The 12494-nt window shown below is 34.8% G+C and overlaps 1 long non-coding RNA gene across 1 annotated transcript; it reads right to left on the bottom strand.

The window, feature by feature from the left end:
* Positions 1 to 686: 686 nt before the first annotated feature.
* Positions 687 to 1815, bottom strand: LOC107961878 (uncharacterized). Its single transcript, XR_001701465.2, has 2 exons — positions 1394 to 1815; positions 687 to 1088 (listed from the first exon to the last, which is right to left on the bottom strand). It is a non-coding gene; the product is annotated as an uncharacterized lncRNA (long non-coding RNA).
* Positions 1816 to 12494: the final 10679 nt, after the last annotated feature.

Genomic DNA, 12494 nt, shown 5'->3' with positions numbered 1-12494 from the left:
AATATGGCCAAAAGTATTTGGGATAATTTTAAAAGTAGAAATGAAAATGAATAGAGTAAACTTATACAGCTAGGAGCAAATCCTAATAATTTTGTAAATGTTGTAAGTAACATAATAATTGCATCAGAACTATCAATGAGATCCCGATACCAGCAATCAGAAGCTGTAAGAAAATTAGAGCAATTACCATTAGATGATTGGTTAGATGTAATGTACTTCCTAAATGACTACATACATTATACTGCTACATCTCAGAACATATATAATAAAGAATTTCAAAACAAGTTAATAAATAAATTACCTGGACCCTTAGGAAGAGAAATACAAGAGTCTTATAGAATCATAAACCAAGCATATAAAGGAACATATGTTGATAATCCATAGACAGATAAAGGGAGAATACACTTTTTGAAAAAATATATATACAGCCCAACAATATGGAAACAATAGCTCGAATACCTATAGTTGTAAAAGAAATGGGAGAAGAACAAATGCAGAGTAGACTAGAAAAATTAGGGATAATAGGAGAAGAACCATTAGCCCATTGGGATAAAACAAAAATAGAATACAAACTAGAAATTATAAACGAAGATAAAGAAATAAGAGCTAACGCTACAATTGCATCAAATCAAGAATTAAAATGGTATAAACAACAAATAGCTGAACTAGAAAATATGAAACTAATATGAAGAAGCGAATCAAAACATAGGTGTGCATCATTTTTTTTTTAATAATCATTCAGAACAAGTAAGACAAAAACCCAGAACGGTGATAAACTACAAACTATTGAATGATAACACTTATGATAATTGTAGTAGCCCAATTTTTCCCGGGCCTCCAAACCAAATAAACAAAAAGAGTCCATTTACAAAATTTTAACCCAATCCCGAAGTCCAATTTTCAAAACCCTAGCCGGCCCAATTAGGCCCAAAAATTAAACAACATCAGGGAACCCTAGAGTTCCCTGCTTTTCCTCTCGCCGCTACTGCCCATGTGCACCTTCGACACGTACAACGCCCGAGGTCTGCCACCGCCAGCTATGCCTTGCACCGAAATGGCAAAGACTCCTCTCGTTGACTTCATCTTGCCTGCAAAAAAAACAGACAAAAACAGAAGCAAGAAAAAGGCGAAGATAACAGAAACAAACAATAGCAAAAAGCAAATATGTAAACGGCTATAAGAGCCTAATGAAATGTAATCAAAGGGAGGATTTTTTTTTAAAAAAATGTGGATGAATCAATAAAAAATCGAAAATTTGAAGAAATGTTGTTCTTCTTTCTTCTTCTTCATTCTGTCTCTTGATTTATTTATTTATTTATTTTCTTTGTTGTTTTATTTAGCACATATATATAAGATTACATATTAAATAATAAAAGAAAAGAGGAGGTCTTACCTTGTTGGTGGCCGGAGGGAAGGAAACCGAAGAGTTTTTCGGTCTTCTATTGATCCTTGACGGTTTTTAGCCAGTTTTTAGGGTAGATCGGGGTTACCCGGGGTTAAAACGGTTGAAAAGGGGTCACGACGATGGCGACGGCGCCGGAACCCCACCGGTACCCTTGGCCGGAGCTAGGCCGGCGTCTGGAGAGGAAGGGAGAGTTGGGAGAATGAGAGTTTTTTCTGTTTTTGCTAAAACAGAATGGAAGAATGATTTTCTTTAAAAAAATGTTTACTTTTATAACAGACGCAAAACGGCGTCGTTTGAGGCCTGCTCTAGTGGTTTCAAAACGACGCCGTATAGGGCACCCAAGCATGACCCGACTTGACCGTGAGGATCCGCGCGTTTTGGACTTTTGGGACATTTTCGCGCGCGGTTCTTCCGCATTTTAAGCGTGTTTCGATCAGGTCCGTCTTTTATATTTTATTTCCTTTTAAATTTTATCTCCCATTTTATTTCTGTTTCAATCAAGTCCACATTAAAGAGTTGCGTTTTCAGGGTGGGGAAATTTCTCCTTCGGCCTTTCCATGTTATGCGCATTTTCAGAATGGTCCCTCTTTTTGTTTTATTTCTGATTGTGCCCCAATCTCGGTTTTAAAATTCAAATTAGTCTTTTTTTATTATTCTTGTTATGTTATTGATGATTATTATTATTATTATTATTATTATTATTATTATTATTGTTGTTATTATCATCATATTTTTGTTTATACTTACTATGTAAATTTTATATATATGTTTCTTATTATATTATTATTATTATATAATTGCTTCTATACATATACACATATATACATATCTAATATTGATATACATATATACGCTTATATTTTTTATATATTATAATTTATATACATGTATGTATTTACATGCACATATTAAATTTATATATATATACGTACTTACATATATTCTCTTTTATTTTCATAAATATATATACACATATTTATACATATTCTTTATATTTTAAAATCTATTTCTTTTTTTATGTATTTTCTATATTTTATAATTCATACACATATTTTTAATGTATATATCAATATACGTTTTTAATTTTTATAAATACACATATTTATACCTACCTTTATATTTTATATATTTTATAACTGTATACATATATTTATATCTATATACATATTTTTTTTTTAATTTTTATAAGTGTATATATTTATATATGTACGTTCTTATATATTTTTGTACTTTCTAATTTGTGTAGACATATACATACATATTTTTAATATATTTTTAAATATATATATAAATTATCATATTTACTTGTATCTATATGTATATTTTTATCATTTTTAAACTTTAATATGTATACTCACATATATATCCTTTTTTATATTTTTTATAATTTTATTCATTCTCTTTATTTGTTTATTTATTTACGTTTTCATCATTATATATATAATATATATTAACTTTACTTGCTTATTATACTCGTTATTCTATGTGTTATTAATTTGTCCTCTTTATCCATTCATTTTTATTGTTGTTGCTTGTATTATTTTTTACTATCGCATTCAATATTGCTTTGTACGCATATTAATCTCGTGTTTCATTTCTACTATTCCGAATTAGATTAATTTATTTCGACGCATAAGTTTCAACTTTTGAATAAGCAAAATTTCGTGTTTAGATTCGAGAGGATTGAGCCCTAACGTATTGGGTTCCATTTTTCTTCGTTGAATCTAAATAATCGAGAATGCTCTTTAATCAAAAAAACATAAATGAAACATCATTATCAGGAATTCAATACGTTGTGTCCTAACGCATTAGATATAACACGTTGTTTTCTCGAGACGAGAATTTTTCTAAAAAATAAATAAAGGCAACATTTAATGTTTAGAATTTTGAGAAATTGTGCCCTAACGTATTGGACTATGATTTCTTCATCTGACTTAAACAATTGAATATCCTTTTAAATTTTATTGCACGAGTTTTTTGGACAAGCTTATTTTTGAGGAAGTGAAATATCATGCCCTAACTCATTAGGTACGACATTTTCTCTTTCTGAAATGAGAGGGTTTTAACGAGTGATTTGTTTTATATAAATTTTTAAAACAAAGGATCGTATTTTAAATCTCTTTAAAATTTTCAATTTTCGACACTAAGACACTAATTAATCAATTAGGTACAAATTTTGGGCGTTACGAGGGTGCTAACCCTTCCTCGTACGTAACCGACTCCCGAACCTGTTTTTCTGAACTTCGTAGACCAAAATTGTTGTTTTAATAAAATTGAATCGTTTATTAAAAGCAACCACTTTTCAAGGTGATCCGATCAAACCTTATCAAAAAGGATTGGTGGCGACTCCCGTTTTCGTTTTCGTTTTCAAAACCCAAGTTGATCCGGTTTCATCAAAAAAGTGGTGTCAACAGCTTGGCGACTCCACTGGAGACCCAAAATAAGAGAATCAAGCCACGAGTTGATTATGTTTTGTCTTTTTGTCAAAAATTGAAAACTCGGTTTAAATATACGATCCTTTCGTTGCATTTTCATTCGTCTTTATTACGATTTTCATCATTATGATTTATAATCGCTGTGTTAGTTTAAGTTTGGATATATTTCTGCACATTGCATTGCATTGCATGACCGCTTGCTCATACCCTTTTAAGTGGGAGTGAGAAACTACGCCTTCGTGAGGTTTTCACCTTCGCATGGGATAGTGAATCGCTTCCGGGATACATCTGTACCTATGTCTTCGTGAGATTATCATCTCCGCATGGCCATAGGGAAATGTATTCCCCTAAACTAAACTCAGTCCGTGTGAGCCTATAATGGGTGAGGATCGAGGAATCTGTCGGTTCAGGTACCCTTACTTTAGAGTCGAACTGCATATAATGAGCCCTAGGAGCCTACCCTAGGTAGAATTACACCGAATCCCTAGAGGTTACCCGAAAACTTGGTTTAAATTTATGATTATTTTGTTGCATTCCATCGGTTTTGCTACGATATTCATTACTTCGATTTGTAATTACTCTATTGTTTTGAATTTTCGATATGTTTCTACATATTGCATTACATAACTGCTTGGTTACACCCTTTTAAGTGGGAGTGAGAAACTAGTCCTTCGTGAGGTTTTCACCTCCGTGCAGGATAGTGGATCACTTTCGGGATACATCCGTACCTATGTCTTCGTAAGATTTTCATCTCCGTGCAGCCATAGGGAAATGTATTCCCCTGAACTGAACTCGGTCCGTATGAGCCTATAATGGGTGAGGATCGAGGAATCTGTTGGTTCGGGTACCCTTACTTTAGAACCAAACCACATGTAGAGGATCTTAGGAGTCCAACCCTAGGTAGAACCACTTCAAACCCCTAAGTGGTTACCCGAATAGGTACTCTATTTTTCTTATTTGCTTTTGCTTTGTACTAACCTGTTTCGTTTTGTTTTGGTTATGATTGCATTGCATTTTCATCTTAGAAAAAGATGTTGATTCAAGTTTGATTACTAAATTAGAAAGCTTGTCATGGAAAATGGATTTCTTGATAAAGTGGAAGATAATATGGTTGCCCGAACACATTCCAAGAAACACAACAAAAGAAAAGTGATGGAAGAGTACACGATTTTACTTCGTGGCCCAAAGATTCAAGCTAATTATTTGAGAGTCACCGACGTTCCGGCTTCCTTAAAGAAGCTGATGAGCATTACGATGATGGGCAAACGATGGGTGGCAACTAGGATCAAGCAAGAAGGAGTTAGTAGTGGCATCCATTGGAAATTTGCAAGATTTATTTTAAACATTCAAATAAAGAAGAAGATCGATGTTGTTTCTTGGAATATGAGGGCGAGGCCGTACATACACCCGCTTTATGTAAAGAAATTTATTTTTTAGTAAAGTTTTCTAAAAGGAATTGAATTAGAGTCAATGTCCTTTTTGCATTCATTTCATGCATTTGCATTACATGACATCACATACATTAAGGATCATTAAAAGACCTTAATTGAGTAAAATTATTTCAGCTAATCTGAAAAACTAACACCCTTACGGTATCTGAGAAAAACTAAAAGAATGGACCAAAATTTGGAGAGATTAGAGCAAAGCCAAATACAGATGCAAGAGTAATTGACTAAATTTCAAAAAGATATGAAGGATCAGATGCTAGAAGTCCAAAGAAATCTGATGGGTCAGTTAACTCAGTTATTGGATAAATGGTTAGAAAAAAGGAAAAACCCAACGGTCTACTTTGGGATGATAATGAGGACCCTGCATATCCTCCAGGCTGCACCCCAAATTGATATCCACAAAGGGAAACAGTTAACATACGAACACAATACTAGACCAGTACCTTGACACCGATGATTTTCTCAACAGGCTCAGGATCCAATCTGAGGAGCAATCTAGCTAAGCCTTTTACCTCTGATGATCCAAAACAAGCGAGGGTAGAATACGCAAATACTATAAAGGCCTCAAAGAATAAGAGGAATAATGGGGATAATGCGGGTAAGTATAACAGGGGCTACTCAAAAGCAATCATTGTGGGCCAGTCAAAGACAAAAATGACTAGCCATCAGCACCCTTTAAAACGAGAGTCTTATACGAAGACAGATGTGGAAATGCCTCAGTTCACCTATACCAATGTCATGAAAAGAGTTATATCAAAGCCTATTTGACGCATATGTGGAATCACGGGGCACTCAATAGAAAACTGCACCACATTCAAGAAGATAGCGGAGAGATTCTCAATATGGGCATTGTTAAATTCAATGAGTCCTCCAGAACAGGAAATTTACTACCCAATTATATTGATGAGGGGGTGAATGCGACGTACGAAAAAGTGTTGAGAGACGTTCACATCAATGCCATGTGTGAGGACACAATTGAAAAAAAGACCTTGTTAGATATTTACCCTTACATACTTGGGGGTGTTTTGAGTAATGGGACTGTGGAAGAGATCCTTGTATTTTTTTTAGAGCTGATTCGGAGTAATGTCCAAAACACGCTTATTACTCTAAGCCTAGGGGCAATAAGAATCTTTTTGTGAGATAGGCTTATGTCCAACATTTTTATTTCAATAAAATGCATCTTTATTTCTCACTTCGAGCAAATATTCTTTTATTGCTTCCAATTCATTCATAATCATACTATACAAATAAATATTCTTAGATTCTTTTATTATTTGGATCTACTTTTGTCCCTATAACAGGTCTTCAGATATCAATGATATGACTGGCACTGCTATTGACTCAGAACCTCCTTTTGAGCCAGATATGTGTCCAGATTAAACTTCAAGACTTTGGAGACAACTGAGACTATAGCTTATCTCCTGATTTGTTAAAGACAGGAGAACAAGATTCTACCTTACAGAATCAATGGAAGCCATGACATTTCTCTATGTGGGGCACAATGTCATAGGGCCGATCTCACCTAAGGTTTTTGACGATTATCTTTATGGTCATCAATTACCTCACTAAGTAGGCAGAAGCTGCTTCATATACCAATGTCACAAAGTCAACAGTCTGCGAATTCTTGAAAAATCATGTCAGTATGAAATGCCAAAAAGGAGTATATCTGGCAATGCACTAAAAGTGAACAAGGGCAAGATATCAGAAGTTTGCAGTCTGTTCAAGGTTAACACATTTTGCCCCAAAATGCACGGTACAATTGGAGCAAAGAAAAAAAAGAAAGAAAAAATAAAGAAAAACTGCTGTCGGGGCAACACATTGGCTTATCGTAGTTTTGTTTATTAAGGTCAAGATTCCTTCTCTCCGAGTGTTGGGTTAGATCCCGATTGAAGAGAAATGTTCAAAGTTATCTGTCTTGGTCAAATGCACCAAAAACAAAAGACGTGAGCTCACCAAAGAAGGTTCTCCCTAGAGAGTTCCATGAAGGGGACTTAATATCAAAGAAAATCCTCCCCATACAAAAAAAAAGACTTTAGAAGAAAGAGGATATCAAACTGAAAAGGACCTATGTGGAAGGCTTTATTTGGAGAAGCGTTGATTTTGACCATAAAGGATAGCAAGAACTTACCTGATCCTACGAGTGCGAATTCAATAAAAAAATGTTAAAAAAACAAACAATAAAGAAGAAAAGAAAAAAGAAAAGAAGAAAAGAAGAAAAGAAAAGAAGAAAAATAAAAAGGAGAAGCCAAGGTGAAAACCCACAAAGGGCGCCTTAAAACCAAAAGGGTTTTGAATTGAAAACCCAGGAAAGGGCAATTCAAATTTTTTATCAAAGGTGGGGCATGCGGTAGTCTTGTCCTTTCTGAATTAGCAAGAAGGGGAGATGCTACATCTTAGGGCATCAACAAAGTCTTCTAGGACTTCTAAACACATATCAAGTTCAAACGGGTCCTCAAGAAGTTTGTGCGGAGAAGCTCATGCTGCGATATCTGGGGCACCTGTTTTCATCTTATTCATTTTTGTATCTTAGCAAAATTTTCTATCTTGATTAATTTATTCATTTCGAGCTGTGCTCTCAATAAAATTTCATCTTATCTATTGTGATAATATTTTTCAAGCATTTTCATTGAAATAAAGATTAATGGGCTGTTAATATTCAAGCAAAAGGAGTTTTGCATATTACTCTAAAAGTTTCTAAATAATACAGGAACCTGAAACATGACTATTGTTTAGAGCACACCAAGTTTAAAGGTTGAAATGTCTAAGATAGAAAAGTCTAAATTAAGACTATCCTTTCAGAGTTTGTTGTCCAAGCATGGATTGAACAAAACAACAAAATGTCTTGTTGATGACAAAGCTTCAATGAACAAACGAGCAATGATCACCGAGTGATAAAAAGAGGTTTCCCAGAAGAGAAAGTACTACAATTGTGCATAAACATTTGGTACGACACCCTTGGAATGGTGGAGGAGACCAAAGAGATTCAGATCCTATATCCCCGAATTGCAGTGGGAGAGGTTAAGAAAGAGTCAGATCTTATACCCAGTGGGAGGAAGATAGTTCAAATTTTATTACAGTGGACTAAACCTTGAAGAGTACAGTGGATTGAACCTTGAAGAGTACAGCAGATTGAACTTTGAAGATTACAGTGGGGGGCAATCTGGCTAAGTAAGAGATGAGTGTTACCAGCCGAGTAGGATAGCATTCTAACTTGTTGGCAATAAAACATTGATGAACAACAAGGGATGATAACCCAAACATTGAAAACGAATCGTTCTCATGACATTCTGCATTCATGCAAATATCATTCATATACATCTAGTTAGGAAATTTTGATTCATTCCGATCATAATATTTTAAACACTAGGCATAAATAGGTCTACGAAATAGATTTTACAGGCGATGTTCCCCAGAGAACAGATCAATGAAGTTACCTATACTCCTGAAGCAGAAGTGGAATATGTTGAAGATTGCAGATCTTATCTTCCTAAGCAGTAGCGGAACAGATCGAAGACAGCAAATCGAAGCCACCAGCCTTATCTCCCTAAGCAGTAGTAGAGTAGGTTGAAGATTGTAGATCTTATCTCCCTAAGCAGTAGCGGAGCAGATCGAAGATGGTAGATCTTATCTCCCTAAGCAGTAGCAGAGCATATCAAAACCATGAATCCTATCTCTCTGAGCAGCAGTGGAGTAGGTCGAAGATTGCAGATCTTATCTCCCTAAGCAGTAGCGGAGCAAATCGAAGACAGCAAATCTAAGCCACCAACCTTATCTCCCTAAGCAGTAGTGGAGTAGGTTGAAGATTGTAGATCTTATCTCCCTAAGCAGTAGCGGAGCGGATCGAAGATGGTAGATCTTATCTCTCTAAGCAGTAGTGGAGCAGACCGAAGACGGCGAATCTTATCTTTCTAAAGTAGTAGGAAGCAAATTTAAGCCACCAGTCCATACTCCTGAGCAGCAGCGGAATAGGTTGAAGATTGCAGATCTTATCTCCCTAAGCAGTAGTGGAGCAGATCGAAAGCACCAGCCTTATCTCCCTGAGCAGCAGCGGAGTAGGTCGAAGATTGTAGATCTTATCTCCCTAAGCAGTAGTGGAGCAGATTGAAAGCACCAACCTTATCTCCCTGAGCAGCAGCGGAGTAGGTCGAAGATTATAGATCTTATCTCCCTAAGCAGTAGTGGAGTAGATCGAAAGCACCAGCCTTATCTCCCTAAGTAGTAGTGGAGCAGACAGAAGAAACTAATCCTATCTCTCTGAAGTTGCAATGGAGCGGATTAAAAACACAGATCTTATCTCTCTGCAGTGGCAGTAGAGCAGATCGCATCCAACCTTATCTCCCTGAAGTTGCAGTGGAGCAGGTTAAAAATATAAGTCTTATCTCCTTGACGTTGCAGTGGAGCAGACTAAAACCACAAACCTCACCCCCTAAAGTCGTAGCAGAGTGGATTGAAGCTACAAGTCATATCTCTTTGAAGTGCAGTAGAGCGGATCGAAGCAACAAGACACAGCGGATTACGAGAAGGCTATCTAAAGAAGAAAGGCACCAAGAAGTCTTCGGCGAGACCGGGCAAAATTGACCTTTCTTGGTCTTTACTCTGTTTTCATTACACGACAACGAGCAAAGAGGGGCAGCTGTAGTAGCCCAATTTTTCCCAGGCCTCCAAACCAAATAAACCAAAAAATAAACAAAAAGAGTCCATTTACAAAATTTTAACCCAATCCCGAAGCCCAATTTTTAAAACCCTAGCCGGCCTAATTAGGCCCAAAAATTAAACAACATCAGGGAACCCTAGGGTTCCCTGCTTTTCCTCATGTCGCTACTGCCCATGTGCACCTTCGGCGCGCACAACGCCCAAGGTCTGCAACCGCCAGTTGCGCCTTGCACCGAAATGGAAAAGACTCCTCTCGTTGACTTCATCTTGCCTGCAAAAAAAGAGAAAAACAGAAGCAAGAAAAAGGCGAAGATAGTAGAAACAAACAACAACAGAAAACAAATATGTAAACGGCTATAAGAGCCTAATGAAATGTAATCAAAGGGAGGATTTTTAAAAAAAATGTGGATGAATTAATAAAAAATTGAAAATTTAAAGAAAGGCTGTTCTTCTTTCTTCTTCTTCTTCTTCATTCTGTCTCTTGATTTATTTATTTATTTATTTTCTTTGTTGTTTTATTTAGCACATATATATAAGATTACATATTAAATAATAAAAGAAAAGAGAAGGAGGTCTTACCTTGTTGGTGGCCGAAGGGGAGGAAACCGAAGAGTTTTTCGGTCTTCCATTGATCCTTGACGGTTTTTAGCCAGTTTTTAGGGTAGATCGGGGTTACCCGGGGTTATAATGATTGAAAAGGGGTCACGACGATGGCGACGGCGCCGGAACCCCACCGGTACCCTTGGCCGGAGCTAGGCCGGCGTCTGGAGAGTAAAGGAGAGTTGGGAGAATGAGAGTTTTTTCTGTTTTTGCTAAAACAGAATGGAAGAATGATTTTCTTTAAAAAAATGTTTACTTTTATAACAGACGCAAAACGGCATCGTTTGAGGCCTGCTCCAGTGGCCTCAAAACGACGTCGTATAGGGCACCCAAGCATGACCCGACTCGACCGTGAGGATCCGCGCGTTTTGGACTTTTGGGACATTTCCGCGCGCGGTCCTTCCGCATTTTAAGCGTGTTTTGATCAGGTCCGTCTTTTATATTTTATTTCCTTTTAAATTTTATCTCCCATTTTATTTCAGTTTTAATCAAGTTCGCATTAAAGCGTTACGTTTTGAGGGTGGGGAAATTTCTCCTTCGGCCCTTCCATGTTATGCGCGTTTTCAGAATGGTCCCTCTTTTTGTTTTATTTCTGATTGTGCCCCAATCTCGGTTTTAAAATTCAAATTAGTCTTTTTTTTTATTCTTGTTATGTTATTGATGATGATGATTATTATTATTATTATTATTATTATTATATATTATTATTATTATCATCATCATCATCATCATCATCATATTTTTGTTTATACTTACTATGTAAATTTTATATACATGTTTCTTATTATATTATTATTATATAATTGCTTCTATACATATACACACATATATACATATCTAATATTGATATGCATATATACGCTTATATTATATATATATATATACTTACTTACATGTATTCTCTTTTATTTTCATAAATATATATACACATATTTATACATATTCTTTATATTTTAAAATCTATTTCTTTTTTTATGTATTTTCTATATTTAATAATTCATACACATATTTTTAATGTATATATCAATATACATTTTTAATTTTTATAAATACACATATTTATACCTACCTTTATATTTTATATATTTTATAACTGTATACATATATTTATATCTATATACATATTTTTTTTAATTTTTATAAGTGTATATATTTATATATGTACGTTCTTATATATTTTTGTACTTTCTAATTTGTGTAGACATATACATACATATTTTTAATATATTTTTAAATATATATAAAAATTATCATATTTGCTTTTATCTATATGTATATTTTTATCATTTTTAAACTTTAATATCTTTAAAATTTTCAATTTTCGACACTAAGACACTAATTAATCAATTAGGTACCAATTTTGGGCGTTACGAGGGTGCTAAGCCTTCCTCGTACGTAACCGACTCCCGAACCTGTTTTTCTGAATTTTGTAGACCAAAATTATTGTTTTAATAAAATTGAATCGTTTATTAAAAGCAACCACTTTTCAAGGTGATCCGATCACACCTTATCAAAAAAGGATTGGTGGCGACTCCCGTTTTCGTTTTCGTTTTCAAAACCCAAGTTGATCCCGTTTCATCAAAAAAATAGTGTCAACAATAATCGCTATAATATTCCTAGTAAAGATCAATTACTAAATAAAATACAGGGAGCTAAATGATTTCCAAAATTTGATTGTAAGTCCGGATACCACCAAATAAAAATGAATAAAAAATCTATAAATTGGACTGCAATCATATGCCCAAACCCAATAGGTCACTAGGAATGGATAGTAATGCCCTTTGGGCTCAAAAATATTTGAAAGATGCCAAGAATATACTTTAGTATATAGACGATATATTAGTTTTTAGTAAGACAAAACAAGAACATAAAAAGGCATTTAAAAGAAAATTTTAAAATACTAGAACAAGGAGGTATAATAATAAGCAAAAAGAAAATTGAGTTAGGAAAAGA

This window comes from Gossypium hirsutum, chromosome D11 (genome assembly GCF_007990345.1).
Source record: "Gossypium hirsutum isolate 1008001.06 chromosome D11, Gossypium_hirsutum_v2.1, whole genome shotgun sequence".
Taxonomy (NCBI): Eukaryota; Viridiplantae; Streptophyta; class Magnoliopsida; order Malvales; family Malvaceae; genus Gossypium; species Gossypium hirsutum.
Note: the sequence above shows the minus strand (reverse complement) of the source record. Positions and strands in the feature narration are given on the sequence as shown.